The sequence below is a fragment of the Sorex fumeus genome, unplaced genomic scaffold (assembly GCF_029834395.1).
Source record: "Sorex fumeus unplaced genomic scaffold, SorFum_2.1 ptg000075l, whole genome shotgun sequence".
NCBI classification, from domain to species: Eukaryota; Metazoa; Chordata; class Mammalia; order Eulipotyphla; family Soricidae; genus Sorex; species Sorex fumeus.
In genome coordinates, this window is record NW_026606132.1 from 8005154 (window position 1) to 8020409 (window position 15256).

The window sequence follows — 15256 nt, forward strand, 5'->3', positions numbered from 1 at the left end:
CCTGGCCATGCTCGAGGGGTTACTTCTGTCCCTGCACTCAGGGATTACTCCTGACAGTGCTCAGGGGAGTCACATGAGATACTGAGGAATGACAAAGGGTCAGTCAATTGTAAGGCAAGTACCCTAACTACTGTACAATCTGTCCAGTCAAGGGTTTTAATTCTTGGCAAACCCTGCCTCCCGCATCCTGAAATAAATTATAATAGTCACCACCTCCTGTCTGTTTCTTAGTGCCAGCCATTAGAGACTCAAGCTGGAGAGATAGCACAGAAAAGAAGGTGCTTGCCTTGTATGCAGCCAACCCTGGTTGGATTCCTAGCACCACACACGGTTCCCTGAGTACAAAGCTGGCATTCAAATCCTTCTCTCCCCCAAAGAGGGGATTTCTCCTGTGGAGAGAGGGCCCCCTATCCCTCAGGACCTTCCCTAGGTGTCACTGAAGTTCAGACTTCGAGTCTGAAAATCTAGGAAAAGCAACTGACTCACTACAAACTCCAAACCTGGTGCTAAATGTGCCACAGATGAGGGAGAGTTCAGAGCAAGCAGGAGCCAGGAAAAGGGAGTTTGAAGCAGCAGTTTCTAGGGAAGTTTCCAGGGCCAGGGTGATAGTACAGCAGGTAGAGCACTTGCCTTGCACACAGTCAATCCAGATTCAATACTCTGCATCCCATATGGTTCCCCCATGCATTGCCAGGAGTGATCCCCGAGTGCAGAGTCGGAAGTAAGCCCTGAGCACCACCAGGTGTGGTCTAAAATTAGTATGCCTGGAGTGTGTGCCAGTTTTAAACACACACACACACACACACACACACACACACACACACTTGGATATCTCAGAGCCTAGAAGAGTACTTGTCATATAGTAGGTGCTCAATGAATATTTGATAAACGAATGAAATGTGGCCCCCAAAAGCGAAAAAAACATTAACAAAGCTTCTAGGGAAACTTCAACCAGTCATCCACCGACTGACTCTCATGTTTCTTTGTTCTGAGCAGTTACAGTGCAACGGTCTGTAGAGTCACTTAAGCCCTCAGTCAGCTCCTACTGTAATATTATCTCGAGCTTTGTATTTTCGATTAGAAGGAAGGCTCCTTGAGATCCAAATTCCCCCACAGACTTGGCGCATTACTTCAGATACATAAAACATCCCAAAAAGCATCTTTCATTGGTTGGTCGGCAGCAAGTACCATCAGAGAGACCATTAAGTGTGCCAAGAGTGGCCGGAACCATAGTACAGTGGGTAGGGTACTTGCCTTACCTTGCACATGGCTAACCTGAGTTTGATCCCTGCTACCTTGTGTGGTCCCCCGAGACTGCCAGGAGTGCTCCCTGAGCACAAAGTCAGGAGTAATCCATGAATACCACCAGGTGTGGCCCAAAAATAGTGTGCCTAGAATGTGTGCCAGTTTAAAAACACACATACACACATATACACACACAGGACATCTGTATTCTCAGACCCTAGAAGAGTACTTGTCATATAGTAGATGCTCAATGAATATTTGATGAACAAATGAAAGGTTAAAAGCTCACACCATTAGTTTATTGATTATAATTGAAGAAAAAGCATTGACCAAATTAAGTCAAGTCAAAAAGAAATATCACTGTGGTAGAAAGAAATCAATTTCCTGGGGCCATAGTCATAGTACAGAGGGGTGGGTGCTTGCCTTCTTGCATACAGCTGACCCAGGCTCAATCGCCAGCATCCTAAATGGTTCCCTGATCACCACTAGGAGTAATTTCTGACTGTAGATCCAGGAGTAACCCATGAGCATCGCTGGTCGTGGCCTACTCACAAAAAAAAAAAAAAAACCAATTTCCAGACCAGAGCAATTATACAGCAGGTAGGGAACTTTTCTTGCATGTGGTCAACCCAGGTTCAATCCTTGGCATCTCATATGTCCCACAACCCCCAGCACCACCAGGTGTCATTTTTGAGTGTAGAGTCAGGAGTAACCCCTAAGCATCACTAGGTGTGGTCCAAAAGCAAAGACAAAAAAATCAATTTCCGTGTGACTGTCTAAGAAATATTTATTATCTAAAATAAGACACACCTGTACTCAACTGCAAAATAAATCCCTGCGAACATAAGGTGCTGAAAATTCCACAGTTGTGAACTTCATTGAGTTGTATGCAAAGTCTAAGCAAAGTTCACAATTGCGGTTGTGCCAGGGAGTTTCTTGAAGTGTGGGATTCTCTTGCTCGGCAAGAATTGGTGATATTTTTGGAACTGTTGTATTGCGAAATACCTGATGACAAGTACTACAAGCACCCCTTCCTGTTCTCAAACAGGATTCCAGGCTGAGAGGCAGTGCAGAGGTTAAGGCGTTTGCCTTGCACACAGTTAATCCCCTGTGCGACATAATCCCCTGAGCATTCCCGGGAGCTATCTGGGAGCACAGAGTCAGGAGTAGCCCTTGAGCAGTTCTGGGTGTGGCTCCCAAAAAAAAAACCAAGTATAATTATTTTTAGGTCTGGAAGTCATCTTTTTGACCAGAGATGAGCACATGCTTTACATGCAGGCGGCCCAGTTTGATCTCTGGTACTGCTGACAACACCGCCTGAAAGAGCCTGGTGCTCCCTGAGCACTGATGGTTGTGGCCCCCAAACAAACACACAACAATGACACTTGATAAACCACGAGTAGGCTAGTAGATAAAAAGCTATCACGAACATCGTTTAGAATTCAACCATTTATTATCCACTCAGTGAACATTCACTGAAAACTTCCTATATACCACACACTAATGCAATGTTTTTGAAAATGAGAAATAAAGGGCCCAAGGAGGGTGCTCAATGAATGAGCATTTGCGTGTAGGAGGCCTGGGTTCAATCCCTGGTACGATATGGTCCCCTGAGCACGACCTGTTACTATATGGTCCCCAGAGCACAGAGCCAGGAGAAACCCCTAAGCACTGCCAGGATTTGCAAAAAACAAATAGAGAAATAAAAAGGATCCTCTATGAAATCTAACATATATAGAAGTCACCCACAAGTGCACCAACCATTAGACCATTGTTTTGCATTTGTTGTTCTTTTTTTAAAAAAAAAAAGGCGGGCAACACCCAGCAGTGTTCAGGGGCTATTCCTGGCTCTGTGCTTAGGAGTGACCAAAGGTACTGCTTAGAAGACAATATCGGGTGCCAAGGATTGAACCAGAGTTGCAACATGCAAGGTAAGTCTTGTACTATCTCTCCAGAACCTCCATTCTATTATCTGAAAGGTGTTTTTTTTTAGCGGGGGGCACTAACCCCAGCACTTCACACATGCAAGGCATGTGCCCTACACTGCTGAGACACATTTCTGGCCCCTTGATGGAGATTTTTTCTATCTGAAATCAGCTTATTAGGTCTAGAGAGATAGTACAGAGAGGCAAGGCACTTGCCCTGTGCACAACTGACCCAGATTTGATCACTGGCACCCCATTATGTTCCCCAAGCTCACCAGGGGTGATTCCTGAACACAGAGCCAGGAGTAAACCCTGAGCACAGCCAGGTGTGGCCCAAACACCCAAAATTTAAAAACTTAAAGATAAAAATTAAATCAGGTTAATCCCAATGACCCCACATTCCCAAACACTGACAGTTCTTTAAAGAATGTAAACTTGTTAAGCTTGTAGCATTACTGTCCAAATGCTTATTTATGCTACACAAACATACATTTCTCTAAAGATGGTTTTCAGCTGCTTTTGTTAGTAATATACTACATTTGCTTGGGCTACATACATTTCTCAGAAAGTATTGGTAAATAGTCCAGTTAGCCCAAGACATCGCAATGAAAACTGGGCAAATTACAAGATGGAATATTCCTATTAAAAAGAAGTCAACAGGCCCAAAGTAAAGTCACTGTCTTCATGGTCACAACGGAGCCCCAATGTCATCAAACCAGGACTAAATACTTTAACTGCCGATTCAATTTCTCCCAGGAGTGGAATTTTCATTCAGCCTGGAATTTCCTGGTCAACATTAGTGCCAGTACAGAACAGCCAATAAAGAATTCCCCCACCTCTTGCCTTCCCTTATGGAAAGGCAACCTAGCCTGAAATACTTCTTTCTTTTCTTTTGCTAATAACCTCCTTGTCCCATCTCTTTCTGGCTATAAAAACCTGTTTTGAGCACTCCTTGGCACGCCTAATGAGATACTGCCTAATCCCTGTACCACTTAATGAAGCCAGTTAGATCTTCACATTTGTTGGGACGAATTTAGTTTACCATTCCTTAGTGATCAAGCTTGCTTCCTGCGCCTAGCTCTCTGCCAAAAAAATATTAGGACTGCAGAGATAGTACAGCGGGTGAGTTGTTTACCTTGCATGTGGTCAACCTAGGTTTGATCCCCAGTATTCCATAAGGGGATAATTACTCTGGAGCCCGCCAGGAGTAATTCAGGAGTGCAGAGCCAGAAGTAACCCCCAAACAACACTGGGTATTATTGTCCAAAATTGGACAACAAAAATGATGCCTTTAAAAATAATGATCACACATATCCAAAAGGTATTGTTTGAGGTGAGACAAAGTCCTTAATAATGAATGGTTCTACTCACGAAGGCATTTCTTCTCCTCTCATTCGTTTTCTTCATTTCCCTAATTCCCTAGTCAATCCCCTCACTGGCATCTCTGTAATAATATGCAAGTCTCCAAGAAGTCTAAAGCTGGGATTTTTACTCTATTTGTTGAAGCAGAACTTAATTGGGAAGGTAAATCTTCTGCCAGAAATCAAGTAGAAATGATATGACTAAATGCCACTTTGGATGCTCCGGCTTGCTGAAGCTCTTATGTGCTAGAGTTTGCCCACTTTGCTGGAGTATGACAAGGCCCAGAGTTAATCAGACAGATGACGCTGTCAGAAATCATCCAGGTAACAGCAGAGGAGGCGGCCATAACAGTGCTGACTTGGGGCAGCTTCTGGACTGAAGGGACAGAAGTGTCCTCCTCTAAGAAGCCGGTAAGGGGGAGCAGAGCTGTATTACAGCAGGTAGGGTACTTGCCTTGCATGCAGCACAACCCGGGTTCCATCCCCCGACACCCTACATGGTGCCCCAAACCTGCCAGGAGTGATTCCTGAGCACAGAGTCAGGAGTCAGCCCTGAGCACTGCCGGGTGTGGCCCAAAAAGAAAAAAAAATAAATTCAATTAATTTTTAAAAGCTGGTAAGCCCGGGTTAGAGAGTTCACCAGGTAAGGTGCTTGCCTTGAACATGGTTGAGCCCAAGTTCATCCCAGGCACTGTACAGGGTCCACTGAGGATTGCCAGGGGCACTCCTGAGCACAGAGTGAGAAACCACCCCTGACCACCACCCAGGTGTTCCCCCCACCAAAATAAAAAAAATGTTAGTGACACCCAGGAATGGCTGAGATTAGTACCAGGAATTTTGCTCTTTGACTTGAAGGCCAGCCACACGTGCTAGGTGAAAAGGAAGCTCAGATAGAGAAGAGAGCACCAAATAAAGGGTGTTGTGAGGACCCTCCCAGGGTGGGAGAAACATGCTAAAAGTAGTCTATAGACCAAACATGATTGCCACTCAATGCCTCTCTTGCAAAACACAGTAGCCAAAAGAAGAGAGAGAGAACAAGGGGGAATGCCCTGCCACAGAGGCAGGGTGGGATGGGGGGATGGGAGGTGGGAGGGATGCTGGGACCCGTGGTGGTGGAGGATGGGCACTGGTGGAGGGATGGGTACTTGATCATTGTATAACTGATACCCAAGCACAAAAATTTATAAGTCTATAACTGTACCTCATGGTGTTTCACTAATAAAAAAAATGTTAGTGAGCAAAGCCCCTTCACATTTCTTCATTTTAATGCCAACCAAGACTTGGCATTTCCCAAGAGAAGCAACAGGGCTCCATCTAATGGAACGGGCAATGCCCTTACTCTCAGACTGAAGCTTGAGGACCTCCACAGTGATAACAAGGGCCAATGAGCACGAGGCAAGTGTGTGTGGTTTTAATAAAGAATCATATTGTGCCCCCGTTGCCCCAGAAACGACCTGGATTAGAACTGACTTGGGGAGGGGAGGGGAGGGGTTTGAGCCACACACAGAAGTGCTCAGGGTTTACTCCTAGTTCTGTGCTCTGGGATCACTTACAGTGGGGCTGGGTGGGTGGGACGATGTCAGAACAAACCTTAGTCAGCCGCATGCAAGCAAAGCATTCTCCCTGCCATACTCTCTCTCTCCAGCCCCTTGCATCCGCCTTAAAACCAAATGAGATTGAGTTTGATTTCAAACAAGGTCATTTTCCCATCTCCAGCTAGGAAGATTCTATTGGTCAAATTTCCTAACAATATGCATTCCTTTCAATGCACTAAAGCACATTCAACCCAATTCCAAAACAATGCTGCTCCTTTTAAAGATATATAACATGTGTTTTTTATAAAGAGATTTTTATTGCCCCCTCCACTATGCCCAATTCAGGAAGTTTCTTTATTAAGTCCAAGAGGCAAGAGGAAATGGGGAAATGTTTTTGGTCAGTCATCACACACACACACACACACACACACACACACGCACATGCATGCACGCACACACAAAATTATTGTTTTGTTAAATCATTCCACTGGACTAAAACAAGGAGCATTTCACTTTGGGAGGGGCTTATAAGGGTCAAGCTACTGCTGTGATGATGTAGATAATGTTTGTTGTTAAAGGTATGACCATGAGATGGTTTCATCCAGATCAACACAAGAAACTGCAACTATTCTTATTCCCTCCCCCTCTCCATTCTTCTACTTCATGCATGGACAGAAAAAAAAAAACATTCTGAAAAAGCTTTCCTGATTTTTCAATTCCAAGAGGAATCTGTCCAAACTGTTCCTATTATTAGAACACAAAATGGTAGTAGCTAAAGAAGTTACTGTGGTTAACAACTGAATAATTCATAGATAGTCTCGGAAGAATTCAGTTGCTTTGTCTTCTCCAGTTCCTCTTTAGAACTCGATCCCAACATTGCCAGTCCTTGGCTGCGATAAAGGAACCATATACAAACTGTTTCCAACAGTTAAAAATTGGCTAGGCTAAGAACTGAGAATAACAGCAGTACCAAAACTCCACTAGCGACTTAATATGAAATTTTATAAACAGTTCATAAAACCCTTCATCGTCTAAATTATAGTTTGAAATCCCCATCTCTGTCCCAGGGATAACCCTGGACTGCAGATACCACTGAAATTTAAACTGCCTTTAATATAACCTTCCAAACAAAATAGGTAAACCTATAGATGCCAAGATAAATCTACGCTCAAACATCTATTATATAAACATATAAATGTCTCCACAAATACGGTAATAAATAATTACAAACGCATTTCAACACGCTCTAATCTAAATTCAAATGGTTTTTCCAGAAGAGACACTGAGAATTTCAAGTCCGGAAAAAAAATCACTTTAATTAGTGGGGGAAAGATGTTCATAATGTTGAAAGGATTAATTTTTGCGGTTAAGCATGAACACAGAGGCCAAGTTTGGCATCACTATTAATCGAAAACGCGCAGCCAAGTTCAATTTTGCTTTGCCTTCAGAAGAAGGGTGTTAAGTTACAGAAAATAAGTGAAGATTTTTACCTTGGATTTTGGGTTGAAATCATTTTCCGAAAAAAATAAAAAGTGCTCTCTCCCACGGAAAGCCTGGCATAAACAAAATGGCTGCAAGGGCTCCCCCAGCCTCCTCTCTGTTCTGTTTTATCCTGTCTTAATTCTCCATGTGACTTAGTCTCCAGACCTCAGAACCCTTAGAGACGCCATCATTCCACAGAGCCCACAGTTTATAACCCCTTCCTGGAGTTGCTGTTCTTTTTAAAGTTAGATTCCCAAAGTAAATCTTTCTATAAACCATGACTCATTTCTTAAATGGAGTTTGCTTAACATAACGGAGCTGAGTGAACTCTTTTTTTTTTCTGAAAATGCAACGTTATCATTTGTGAACATTAGTCTACTGGGATAAATTAAAATTCCAATTAGGAACTAGCTGAGAAGGGGGCTGGGGATGGAGTGCCATAGAGGAGTGTGTGCCTGGTGTGGAGGAGGTGTTCAATCCCCAAGATTCTACACCCCCAAAGAAACCAGGTGTTTTTGAGCATTAACTAGGTGCCAGGTAGTGGGCTCACAATTTCAGTAGCATTCAATGCAAGGAGGTAAAATAAGTAGCTCGCTCGGGTCCACCCATCCCAAAGCTCAAGCTCAAAGACCCTGCACTCATTCTCAACAACAAAATAGGATTCAAACCCATAACGAGGCAGGCAAGTTCACAAACTCTAGCCACTGGACCACGTCGGGCGTGTTGAGAGGCTTGACCCTACACCTAAATGTGTGTTGATGGGGCTGAGGCAATAGTCCAGCAGGTAGGTGTATGTCACCAAGCCGGGTTTGATCCCCGGCATCCCATATGATCCCCCAGCACCACCAGGAGTGATTTCTGAGTGCAGAGCCAGGAATAATCCTTGATCATTGCCTGGTGTGACCCTCCCTCAACCAAGAAAACATAAAACATGTTTATGTGTTGGGGGAAGTCTACTTTTTTAAATAGTTTTTTTTCTTTTATTTGTTTTTTGTTTTGGGGCCACACCCAGCAGTACTCTGGGCTTATTCCTGACTCTGCACTCAGGGATCACTCCTGGTGGTGGGGGGGGGGGGCATATAGCGTGCCAGGAATTGAACCCGGGTTAGCCACATGCAAGGCAAGTGCCTGCCAGCTGTACTGTCACTCCAGCACAGCACTTATAGTATTTTTTCTATGTCCATTACTAATGTGCTATTTATTTCATTTCTTCTGGGTTAGATATCGATTGTAGAGTTACCATACAAGAATGCAGGAATTGGAGGTGCTGACCCACACCGTGGAAAATCCACAAATAACTTCTGATCCCCTGTCCCCCAATGGATTCCTTCACCCCTCTCATCCCCTCTTTCCTCCCCTTGCCTCCCATCTCTCCTCTCCTCCTCTCTGCTCCCCTCCTCTCCTCTCTTCTTCTCCCCTCTTCCCTCTTCTCCATCCCCTCTATGCCCTTCTCTCCTCTTCTCCCCTTCCCTCTCCTTTCCTCTCCTTCTCTCTCCTCTCCCCTTTCCCTCTCCTCTCCCTCCCCTCCCATCCCTGTCTCTCTCCCACCCCCTCCACTCCTCTTTGTTCCCCTCCCCGCTCCTCTCCTCTCCCCTCCGCCCCTCTTCCCTTCCCTTCCCTTCCCTTCCCTTCCCTTCCCTTCCCTTCCCTTCCCTTCCCTTCCCTTCCCTTCCCTTCCCTTCTCTTCCCTTCCCTTCCCTTCCCTTCCCTTGGTATCCTCAGGCTGATTCCAGACCCCATCTTCCCCCAATTCTGTAGGACTAATTCTCAAGGCTCATAAGGACAATCCTCCATACCCAGAGTACCACATCTCCAAGGGTTCAACCAACCGTGAATGTGAGTTCGCTGAATAGAATACAAAACAGGGGATAGAGAGAAATATGGTGGGTGATTCTTACAGTCCAAGGGTCACTGTGTAAATGGTCTGCCACTGCAACTATGGTGAAAATAATAATAGATTCTCTTTGTTGCAGTACAGGGACTCAAAGTCAAAGCTTCATCCATGCATTTGACCACTGTTCCATACCTGGGTCCCCAGGATGGCTAAGACAGTGCTGGCCCCATTCTGATCACAAGTGGCTGCTTAGATGCCTTTTGCCTTTTACAAAGAGTTTGCACATCCTGTACATTGGTTACTCAATTAGCAATTTCTAATCAGCTTGGGGCAGAGAAATCAGATTGCCCGTCATTCCAGTGTGCTTGATAAATAAAAAAGCTCTGAGGCAGCCTGAGGCAGTCATGTAGGAACCCAGCCTGAGGGTATAATTTGGGCCACAGCCTTAGAGCTGGGGGTTACATCTGACTCTGAGCTCCGGAATGGTACTTGGCAGTACTGGGGGGACCATTAGTGGTACTGGGGATAGAACCAGAGTGAGTAGCATGCAAACCTTCATGCAAAGACACAACGCGGCTTGTTGAACATCAGGTATCCCACTGATAATTTATTTAATAAACACTGACTGGGCGCCTGCTAGGTGACCTGCTAGGGTTTCAGGGATAATCAAGCTCAGGTTCCGACCCTTGAGCCGTGCCAACACCAGCAGAGAGGCTGGTGACCGTTTCCATAGAGAGCCATAGTCTGAATAGACCCGCAGCCTAAAAGAAATCTGGCTCAAAGGATTATGGGAAAGCAGAACCTTCCTGCCCAACAGCAGAGATTTTTCTAGAAGATCTGGGACTAATTGGTGCCAGAACTATAGGATAGCAAGTACGGCATTTGCCTTGCACTTGGCCGACCCAGGTTCAATCCCAGGCATCCCATAGGGTCCCCCAAGCACTGGCAGGAGTAATTCCTGAGTGCAGAGCCAAGAGTAACCCCTGTACATTGCCAAGTGTGACCCCCAAAACCAAAAGAAAAACAAAGATCTGGGGCTAAGTAAACTAGTATCTTGTCGGTATGGTTGCTGATCTCTAGATTAACCAGGGAGATGAGTTAATCCTCCCCGGCCTGGGCACTTGTGCAGTTCCCATGAGGATTTTGCGGCACCTCAAGTGTCCATCAACAGGTGGATGAATAAAGACACAGTCCGTGGGCCACAGAGAGATGTCAGTGGGTTGAGCGTGTGCTCTGCATGCAGTAGACCTGGGTTCAGGGTCTCCCGGTTGCCAAACCAAACCAGTTGTTTCCACTGAGCCCAAAATCAAAAAATTACAAGGATGGGAGAAGAGAGAAGAAAAGAGAGGAGAGAAGAGATGGGAGGAGAGAAGGGGAAAGGGAACAGGGAGAGTTGGGGAGAGGACAGAGAGGACAGGAGAGGGGAGGTGAGGCAAGGGGAGGGGCATGAAGGAAAGAGGATAGGAGGGAAGGGGAAGGAAGAGGGTAGGAAGGAGAAAGGGGAGGAGGGGGAGGGGAGGGGAGGGAAGAAGGTAGGAGAGGAAAAGAGGGGAGGGGAGGGTAGAGGGCAGGAAGGGAAAAGAGGGGAGAGGAAAGGAGGGGAGGGGAGAGGAGAGAGCAGGAGAAAAAATGAGGGGAGGGGAAGGGAGGGAAGAAGGTAGGAGAGGAAAACTGGGGAGAGGAGGGGAGGGGAGGGGAGGGGAGAGGAGGGGAGGGGAGGAGAGGGGAGGGGAGGGGAGAGGGCAGGAGGGGAAAAGAGGGGAAGGGAAGGGAGGGGGAGGAAGAAGGTAGAGGAAAAGAGGGAAGGGGAGAGGAGAGGGCAGGAGGAAAAAAGAGGGGAGGGAAAGGGAGGGAAGAAGGTAGGAGAGGAAAACAGGGGAGGGGAGGGGAGGGAAGGGGAGGGGACGGGAGAGGGCAGGAGGGGAAAAGAGGGGAGGGGAGGGGGTGGGGGAAGGGAGGGGAGAGGGCAGGGGAGGGTTGGGGAGGGGAGGGGAGAAGGCAGGAGGGGAAAAGAGGGGAGGGGCAAGGAGGGGAGGGGAGAGGGCAGGAGGGGAAAAGAGGGGAAGGGAGGGTTGGGGAGGGGGAGGGGAGAAGGCAGGAGGGGAAAAGAGGGGAGGGGCGAGGAGGAGAGGGGAGGGGAGAGAGTAGGAGGGGAAAAAAGGGGAGGGGGGGTGGGGAGGGGAGGGGAGAAGGCAGGAGGGGAAAAGAGGGGAGGGGCGGGGAGGGAGGGGAAGGGAGAGGGTGGAGGGGAAAAGAGGGGAGGGGAGGGGTGAGGAGGGGAGGGGAGAGGGCAGGAGGGGAAAAGAGGGGTTGGGAGGGGAGGGGGAGGGGAGGGAAGTGGGACAAGGGAAAGGGAGAAGGAGAGAAGAGGGAAGAGAAAAGGAGGGGAGAGAGAAGGAAAGGGGAGCAGGAGAGGGGAAGAGAGGGAAGGGAAGAGGAAAGAATAGAGGAGAGAGCAGAGGATAGCGGAGGTAAGGGAAGAGGGAAGAGGGGAGGGCAGAAGGGAGGGAAGGAAGCCCATGCAGGTTTGATCTCCAGCATCCCATATGGTTCCCTGAGCCCTCCAGGAGTGAGCCCTGAGCATAGAGCCAGGAGTAGTTCCTGAGCACCACTGAGTGTGGCCCAAACCACCACCCCACACACACAATAAATAAATAAATTGTATCTTTTTCTACAGGTATATAAATTTTTTTAAGAATTAGTAGTCTGAATAATTCTATGCTGATGCATTTTTAAATTCCCATGAAATAGATAAACCCTACAGATATGCATTTTAGTAAGAGTAAAGGTAAAGGCCCTCCCGTTGATCGTCGATTTGCTCGAGCGGGCCCAGTAACGTCTCCATTGGAGACTTTGTTGTTACTGTGTCTGGCATATCGAATACTCTCGGTAGCTTGCCGGGCTCTCCGAGAGGGGCGGAGGAATCGAACTCGGGTCGGCCATGTTGGCCGCTTGTAAGGCGGAAGAAGTAAGAAAATTTTAAAGGGGCCAGAGCGATAATACAACAGGTAAGACATTTGCCTTGCATGCAGCCGATCCAAATTCGATCCCAGCATCCCATATGGTCCCCCAAGCACCGCCAGGAATAATTCCTGAGTGAAAAACTAGGAGTAATCCCTGAGCATCACTGGGTATCACCCAAAAAGGCAAGAAAAAGAATAAAAGTTTAAGGGCATATGAATAGGACTACAAAAGTCTTTTAAAAAGTGTGTTTTGTCCTAAAAGGGAATTAATTGCTTTATATCTTAAAATATTACATTATGGATAATGCGGAAGTGCCTACATTAATAAATGAAGTGTTAAAGTGTCTACATCAATAAATGAAAGGTTTTAATCATAGGGGGTCAGAGTAATAGTACAGTGGAGGATAGTACAGAGTGATAGTACAGTGGGTAAAGCCTTGCATGTGGCCACCCCGGTTCAATCCCCACCATCCCATATGGTCCCCTGAGCACCGCCAGGAGTAATTCCTGAGCATAAGAGCCAGGAGTAACCCCTGAGCATTGCCAGGTAGGGCCCCAAAGCAAGCAAACAAATTTAAAAAAGATTATAATCAGAAAGCTTACTTAGAGAAAAACATTTCAGAGAAGAACCTCTTGGACTGTATTATAGAACAATTAACCCAGAAGTCGGGATGGACTAGTGGTAGGGGCAAAACTCAGCATTTGTGCTTCGGAAAAGCACCCTGGGTGACCCTGTGGTTATGTCAGAGAACCGAGAGGCGAGGTGTGTTTGTGTCTATCAATAGCTCTTTGGGAAGTCAGCTTGGCACATGGTGAGGAAATGGGTCCTGACCTCAAGTAAGGGATACCAAGAATTATATTCTCTAGCTGTTTTTAGCAATGGCTGCTTGAGACGTTTCTCTGGCTCTTTCCCCAGACCTCAGTTTCCACCTCTGTAGAATGGGCACCAAACCACCTCCCTGCGAGTATTGTTGTGAGGTTAAGCCTGAAAGCATCTAGCACAGTGCCTAGAACATAGAAGGGACTTGCATGGTGATAGGTACTCAATCCCTTCCCTCCTTTGTGCCCATGTTTATATCTAAGTCCGCTGGCCAGCAGGTTGCTGTGCGAACAAAATGCCTGCTCTCCAATTTCTCCTCCTGAATGAGTTTCTTTGTAAAGACCCAAGTAATATTATACTTGGACTGGATGATGTCAAACAAATATCAGACATTTCTGAGTCCTTAGCCGCTCCTTCTCCTCAGGACCTGTTCTCCTGAAAATGAACAGAGAGGGGAAAATGCAATCCCACCCACCCCCCCACCTCCAGCCCTCCTCTGGGATGCTTTGTTCGCTCGCCCCACCCGAAGACAGAGCCAGCCCCCGTGCAAGTAAAACCACAGCCAAGCTGGGAGTTGGCAGAAAGGATAGGATAAAAAGGAGGAAGATATGCAGAGCCACCACACAACGTGCCAAATGATACACTCTTGTATAATATGCTGCCTTTTAGGGCTGGGGATAAGGCCCAAGGGGGCTAGTGCACATGGTTTGCCCATGGGAATTCCAAGTCCAATCCCTGGCACCCACATGGTCCTCCAGCACTGGCCCCAAACAAGCCAAGCAAAAATCCACCTTTCACTGAAATTCAGCAAAGAACCAAAGGCAGGGGCCCGAGCCATAATGCAGCAGGTAAGCGGTTTGCTTTGCATGAGGCCAATCCAGGTTTGAACCCCGGCACCCCAGATGGTCCCCAGAACACCTCCACGAGTAATTCCTGAGTGCAGAGACAGGACTAACCCCTGCGCAAGGCCGGATGAGACCCAAAAAGGGAAAAAAAGAAATAAACAAAAGCAAATAACCAAGCCCAACCCTGAGACGAGGAGGTGCCAATCCGGACCATCCATTCTACTGGTAAACTGTAGGAAGTGAGGTGACTTCACTTTCCTTATTTCTCCGTCTTCCCAACGAAAAGTAATGCCATTTCTCTTCCATCTTTTACAAGGGCACAGTGAGTTTTCAGATAAGTCAAGGCTATTCAAAAAGAAATGAAGCCGGAAACGCCAAGATGATAGCACTCGCTAGAATTTTACTTGGTTCCAAAACTCCCGTCATTGTCAACCATTCCCCAACCCCCAAGACCAAGAACTCTGATAAGAGCAGCTGAAAAGCACATTGGCCACCACACGGGCTCACTTATGTAAGCAGGAACTGCAGCGCTGCCTGGCATGTAGCAGAATACTTGGCTTAAAAGAAATCCTTGGAAATGCCTCCCAGCTCTAGTGCAAGGGCAGTTACAGACTGCAGGTTTAGGAGAGGTGCTGTCTCTCTGTCACAAACACCAGGACTGGAGCTGGAGTGAATGATGTCATCCAAGCTCCTCTTCCCCTGGTCAATGTCAAAATTAAGATAGGAAGTTCAAGGGCAAATTGAGGTGTTTTTTTTTTCTCCATGGGAAATCTAAGTTAGTAAAGCAATTTGGACCTTCGAATATGGCGTTGGAAAAGGTTAGTACTTTGCAGAACATCCACTGAAATGTATTCTCTTGCGTACTGCTTTGTTGGATGATGTGAAGCTCGGACAAAAATATACATAGCGGCATAGAAAAAAAAATGCACCCCACCCCTTCCCCCGGAGTGTAGTTCGATTCCCACTACACGTGAAGAAAATCGTGTGAGTCGCCCCTGTAGCCCCAAACTGGTAACAAAGCCCAAAATGAAAAACAGACCCTTTGGGAGACGAGAGATAAACTTAAGGGCTCTCCACTCGCCAGCTAAGAAACAAAATAGCTCGAATACCTGTTGGGTTCCTAAATGACGGGAAACGCAAACTCGAAATGGAGCAGAGGCAACGGTGGAACCCCCTTGCAAAAAAGTACAGCTCTCGGCTACCCTCTTCCACCAACCAACATTCCCGACACAGACCTGTGTACTCC

The 15256-nt window shown here is 46.8% G+C and overlaps 1 protein-coding gene across 4 annotated transcripts in view; it reads right to left on the reverse strand.

Annotated features, from left to right (window-relative positions):
* ARHGEF6 (Rac/Cdc42 guanine nucleotide exchange factor 6) overlaps positions 1-15256 on the reverse strand; it is a 171451-nt gene that overhangs the window by 133958 nt on the left and 22237 nt on the right. The gene's annotated exons all lie outside the window — the stretch shown is intronic.